Source organism: Bombus vancouverensis, chromosome 1 (assembly GCF_051014615.1).
Source record: "Bombus vancouverensis nearcticus chromosome 1, iyBomVanc1_principal, whole genome shotgun sequence".
Lineage (NCBI taxonomy): Eukaryota > Metazoa > Arthropoda > Insecta > Hymenoptera > Apidae > Bombus > Bombus vancouverensis.
The window spans coordinates 2,943,623-2,950,352 of record NC_134911.1 but is presented as its reverse complement, the minus strand read 5'-3'; the positions used below and the strand labels follow the sequence as shown (position 1 = coordinate 2,950,352).

The 6,730-nt window shown below is 32.6% G+C and overlaps 1 long non-coding RNA gene across 1 annotated transcript; it reads right to left on the bottom strand.

Annotated features, from left to right (window-relative positions):
• Positions 1 to 308: 308 nt before the first annotated feature.
• On the bottom strand, positions 309 to 4,940 carry LOC143303654 (uncharacterized). The gene is made up of 3 exons (XR_013060169.1): positions 4,429 to 4,940; positions 2,754 to 2,904; positions 309 to 2,665 (listed from the first exon to the last, which is right to left on the bottom strand). It is a non-coding gene; the product is annotated as an uncharacterized LOC143303654 (long non-coding RNA).
• Positions 4,941 to 6,730: the final 1,790 nt, after the last annotated feature.

Sequence of the window (6,730 nt, the reverse complement as noted above, 5' to 3'; positions counted from 1 at the left end):
TAGTGTCCACATTTGTACCGATAAACATTAGCTACATCCGCGACGGTAAAGTAAGTAAAAGTTCATCGAACGCCCCAAAGTGCCAACCTGACTCCGACATATAAATGGTATAATTAAGGAAGAATAATTCTGAACTCTTCTGAAAATGTAAGTTTTAATTTTATATTATTATTATTATTAAAATGAAACTGAAAGTGATAATTAATTTGCCAATATTCTTCTTCTGTATTTAAACAAGTACTAACGCACGTTGACTACATCATAACGATATATTATAATATTATATACATATAGCATATATACACTCTTTTATTTCAAGTTAATAATAAAATTGACTCGACATAAACTTATTTTCTAACTTTTCCTACTTTAAATTGAAGATTACTCAGCGAACATCTTATAATCTCTTTTCTCCTCTAAATTCTCCAAGTAATTGCTGCCATCAATTTTGCCATGACATTAAATTTTACTCTTTCTCCTTCTCTAGTCTCCTTCTAATTATAATATGTATCACTTTCTTCTTTTTAAATTACGTAATATAACGTCTACATGCATATGGTTTCTATTACTTCTTAACTTTCTTCGTATCCGCAGTTAATAGTAGCGACGATAAAGTACCGTTCATACCTGTACTTCCTTCCCTATTATTTTCTTCTATTTTCCTTATTGACATCCCGTTTTTTTCCGTTTATTAGTTTCATTAACGTTACATTCTTCCGTCGACTTCAGCCCGTTTCCTTTCTCTGCTCAGAAATTGCAATAGCACGTTCTTTATCCTTAACTCTCGATTATTCTCTTTGTTATAATGCAACATTTCTATTTTTATGCGTTTCTTTAAATGTTTCCGTTCCTTTCTGCACTATCGAATACTTAGATGACAATTCACTGAACCCAATCAATCTACTTCTCTGAGACTTTTTACTTTCTCTCGATCTGTTTATCCCTCGAACTTTCTAACCAGTTCTATAACGTTGTCAATGGTTTCATATCTAGTTGGGTGTATTTTAAATCTCTTATTTACTTATCTAATAATTATTTCAGTAAATTTTTTATTTATTTTTATTTGTTATTTATTTATTTAAGATACTTCTCAGGTATTTATTTAATTATGTAATATATAAAATATTATAGTAATAGTAATAATGATATTTAATGTTCTGTGGAATACATATCTGCTACACGTTTATTTGCCATACGTCACGTTTCCTTGTGATATCATCATGAGGGAGATTGTGCCGCTACTGAGATAAGTTTGCCGCAAAATTTTACCTGATCTCAATTTACATATGCATAGTTTTCGCTCTCTTCGAATCACAGATCAAACACGCGAGATCTCTATCGGAGCGTAAAAATTGCATCTTGTCTAAAGGCGCGATAAGCTCGAGAAAATGAGGTCGAACTAGATCACCCAACGAAGGTCTTAGCCACTACTTATTTCGCTTGTTTGCCGGAGAAAGCTACGCAAATTTGCTAAACGTGTGACTCATGTGAAATCGTTCATGCAAAATACTTGATACTGTGTCACAGCTACATCCGGTGCAATGTGGTCAGAAATATGATTTAGTCACCTTCTCCCTAGATTTCACTTTTTATGTATACGTATATCGTTTCCTCAACGATTCGCCAACTATTTCTATTTATTTAATTTTCTGTACAATGATATGATTAATTGATAGTATTACAGCTATGATTATTCAATTTCAATTATGCCTGGCCAGAAGCCTTCATTTATCTATAGGGACACAATTGAAATAATTTGTATGTAATAAAGGTTAAAATTTTTGACAAATATTCCTTAGAAGTGTAACGAAATGAGAAAAGATTTATATATGTCGGAGATGAAAGGACACCAGAGCCTTCCCTCTGGAACTTCGGGAAAATCCGTAAAATTGTAATTAAAGCTTACAGTTGTAATTAAACAACTAGCCGTCATTGTGCCCAATTGTACTTGTTTGCGATTTGTGGTAATAAACTTGGCTCAAGGCGACCATCGGCCGCCGAACGTAGCCGCGGTCAACGGGACGGGTGCTTCGTCTAACAAAGGTATGGAGGTATGAATAGTATGACCCTCATTAAAAGAAATACCCATAGAGGTACCTGACAGTAAAATATTCCAACGGTTCCTTCGGACAATGAATACCAGATGTTGAGGCACCTACATGGCACAAGTGCAGTTAGCCTGAGGACCTGCTATAGAAACTGGGATTTTTGGTAATTAAGATTGTTCAAACGGACAGGCAGCCTTTGTCCCAAATTGACCAATTGACAGCAACGTCAATTTCCCTTACTTTCGGAACGAGGGCTATACTCGAGGAATCCGATGATCTCGTGTCTTTCTGAAAGAAAATTCATTCTTTCTTGCGATCTCATCGACGAAGAGAGTAGCGCCTTACGATCTGTGAGTATTGTGTGAGCAAGTATATCTATCTTACTGAAAATTCTCAACGCGAGAATTGATTGTAATTTCAACAAATAAATAAAAAAAAAAAAAAAAGTATATCTATCCTCCCGTTGACCGTGGATTCGTTATCGAACCGAAGACCAACGTCACTAGTATCGCACGTGCCCAACCACCGCGGTTGATCGTCGAATCGGTAGTATCCATACTCGTATTATCAGGCCGTACCTTCGTTATCACCCAGCGATGGCCAATTCCAATGAAAATCTATCAAACGCCCACAACTCTATTACTGACGCTTCTCCGACATATATAAAGAAGAATAATTAGTCAATTTTGGGGAATATGTATTTACCGAAAATAGCATCGACCTTCTTTTTGTATGTTACACATTGTTAAAATATTAAGGACATGACCAGTTCCACGTATTATCCACGGAAGTTCAAAGCGAGTTGCACTAACGGTCCTCCACCTGTTATTTCTATGGTATAGTCTATTTCAGTGTCCTGTAACAAATGTTGCATAAAGGATTTATAGAAAACTACAGTTGCGTATTATGTAAATTTAAGCGAATAGTAAAACAAATTCATCAAATAAAATAGTATTGTCTAAAATTACTGTTTGAAAACTAAGAAACTTTATTTTTAATATCTCATTTAATAATGTCTTGAAAATTTGCAAAAATATATATCAAAATCGATATTATCTAATTAATGTAAAGATATGTTTCAAGAATTGCTATTATTGATTAAAAATTCATTAAATCTGCAGACTTACTAAAAAATGCATGATTAAATATTTATCAACTAGCCTACTATTTATACACTAGCGTGTAGTCGAAATGCAAGATGTTTACTATCAAATTAGTATAGAGTGTGAATAGTAATCATAAATATAAAATTAGTGTTAGAAATAGTTCTAGGAAATATTATGGCTTGTTAGGTCATTATGATTTATTATACTAATAGCTAATTGTACTATTGTATACTAATAGCTACGCGCCTTGTGATCTTTGCCAAATATACAGGGTGGTTGGTAACTGGTGGTACAAGCCGAAAGGGGGTGATTCTACGCGAAAAAAGAAGTCGAAAATATAGAATAAAAATTTTTCGTTCGAGGCTTTGTTTTCGAGAAAATCGACTTTGAATTTTCACTCGGTACGCGTGCACTTTATTACGTCTCGTTGTAAAGGATCTCACTGTAGATCGTTGTCTCGATGGAAAAATTAAAAAAAAAATTTTAAAAAAATTGTTATTCTATATTTTCACTAGAATCACCCCCTTTCCGCTTGTACCACCAGTTACCAACCACCCTGTATATATACATATATTTACACTAAATATATCTTACATCCTATATGTACACTTTCAGGTAATATACACAGGTAATACATATATATGGTGGACACAGGTAATATACATATGCATTTACAAAATGGTTCTATAAGTGTTCGAATATTTTCGTAAACTATTCTGTATATGGCCATAAATCTTCACACACCAATAGTCGCTACTGATATTATAAAGTGCATGAATAATAATAAATAAATAAGTAAATAGATAGATAAACAAATAAATGAATAAAACTTTTGAGAATGAATCACGACATAAGCGTTTCTTCTCTCGTTGAGCTGCCTTTTCACGGTGAGAATTTAGAAGGCAAAATTTATTCGATCATTCGATGAAATACCTTTGAGTGATGTTTTTCGGAACAAGTAGTTTAATTAAAATAATTGCAGAAAAGAAAAGTGTTAGACGACTGGAGAATTTTAATGTTAAAGATCAACTTATATTATTCTTCCTTCTTGATCCACGAATGAAACTTTCACGTTGTACTACATTCTTCGAGACATTATCTCGTTTCGATCAATTTGACCTGCAATTGGTTAATTTAATACGGTGAAACTACTCGATCTATCGACCATCTTGTCACGTAAAATTGATACTTGGATTGTAAGAGAAAAGAAAGCTGAGTCGTAACCCAACTATTAATTTTCCTTTATCGAACTTTATTATAATTTTAGCGCTTACAATAATAGAATAACACTGAACCGGAGGAAGGGGGTTGTGCAAGAACAGCGACTAGAGCAAGAACTCCCCGAGCTGGGTGAAGTCGTCTCGGCTTATATACGTTTTGGTTTGAAGATGTTGAGGGGCTCGGTGCAGGTTATGATGTGGAAAAGTGTCCGAGGTCGGGGGTCGATGCCTTATCTATGATGTGGACGAAGGTGTGTCATAGCTTCTGTGTAGGCTATGACGATAAAGTGGTGATGTGTCCAAAGGAGTCAGGGGTCGATGTCTTATCTCTGATGTAGTTTGAGATGTGACTAATGTCACAATCTCGTAGTCGTTGTGTCAATGCCTCACGATTTCAAGCGAGCTATCGAATCTATTAGTAACCTCGATAAATAGTGTTAAGGATTATATCCCACAATTTTTGGTAATGTTTCGTGCTTAACGTGTCACCATAGTCTATGATATACAATGGCTGAGAAAGATATTTAAACATTTATCATAGAAAATTTGTATAAATATATTATGTACGTACGAAACTTTTTGAAATCTCAATTTTACCAATTATATGAATTTTATTTTCGTAATATAGAATATTTCTAATAAAATGTTTTATAGCTATTATTTAGTATTAAATCTGGGCTTAAACTTCATAAATGACTTTTTTCTACTTAATTCAAGAATTTATACCGCTACAAAATTACATCTCAAAGAGTAGGTCTGCATTTACATTATACAGGGTGATTGGTAACTGGTGGTACAAGCGGAAAGGGGGTGATTCTACGCGAAAAAAGAAGTCGAAAATATAGAATAAAATTTTTTTTTTAATTTTTCTATCGAGACAACGATCTACAGTGAGATCCGTTATAACGTACCGCACGCGTACCGAGCGAAAATTCAAAGTCGATTTTCTCGAAAACAAAGCCTCAAACGAAAAATTTTTATTCTATATTTTCGACTTCTTTTTTCGCGTAGAGTCACCCCCTTTCCGCTTGCACCACCAGTTACCAACCACCCTGTATAAGTGATGTAATGGAATTATATAAGAGATGTAAACCGAAAGTCGTCCAAAGCCAAAAGGTATGGACTAAGTATAATAAATAAATAAAAAATACTGAAAATCGTTGGCACATAAATGATAATTTTATTGCATCATCTAACATATTGTGAATTATTCTCTGGAGATATCAGAACAGTCCAGAAATTCGTAGAAATTTGATACGCCTACTTTTATACGCTAAAAATACGAGATTGATGAAGATCATTCTATTAAAAAGAGATTTAAGATGAAAAAAATTGGACAAAATAATTACAAATAAGAGCTATCTTATCATGGTTAAAAATGTACACGAGGTTATTGAGAATATTTATTCGACTAATAATATTAGATAATTAACAAGTTACAACTTTAAGTTACTACATTACAGACTTCTGCTAAATGAACATGTTGCAAATTACAAACTGAGTCATTAATGTTATTATTATAAAAATTAAATGTTATTTAGCAAAATATTAATTTCTAGATTTTCAATTTTACAAGTCACAATAATTTACTTGTAAAATTTTTACAGAGGAGGTTTTAGAAGAATAATCATTTTTATTACATATTAATTTTAAAATTAATGATTGTCTACTAATCATTGAATTTTTACTGATTTCTAACATTTACCTGTAAAACTTGTTTTATCCCAAAACTTGTTACTGTTATACAGGAGAATTGATTAGTATTAGTAACGTATAACTTATAACTTGTAAATTTTCGTTAATAATGTTAGCTCGATTGTGCAAGAGAATCTTAATATTAGAAAAAGTTTGACTACGACAAGTCGAAGACAATATAGACGTATACTTACATATACGTATATGCACATGCATATTGGCCACTGTGGCTGTATGTAAAAAACATAGTCAGACATATCGTATATAATGACGTATCTCGTTGCATTTATCGTGGGAATCACGAATGTAATAACGGAGATACCATCAATGAAGCCGGTCAAAACAATTCTAAGAAAGAGAGAGAGAGAGACAGACAGGTCGGGGAAAGGATTAGCTGCCAATCGATCAAAATTATTAAACAACGCATATCTAATTATTAAACAACACATATTTGATACAAATAGGAACAGTAGACAAAATTTATTGTAAAATATGCTACATTTCAAATGTTTTTAAAAAATGATTATTAGTACTTGTTAAGTTATGAAACTTATTAAATAATATTCATAAACCGGAATAGTTAAAATTTTGTAAATTTTTTCAAGGAAAGAATTAGATATCAAAATACATATATATATATATCAGTAATAAATAATACACT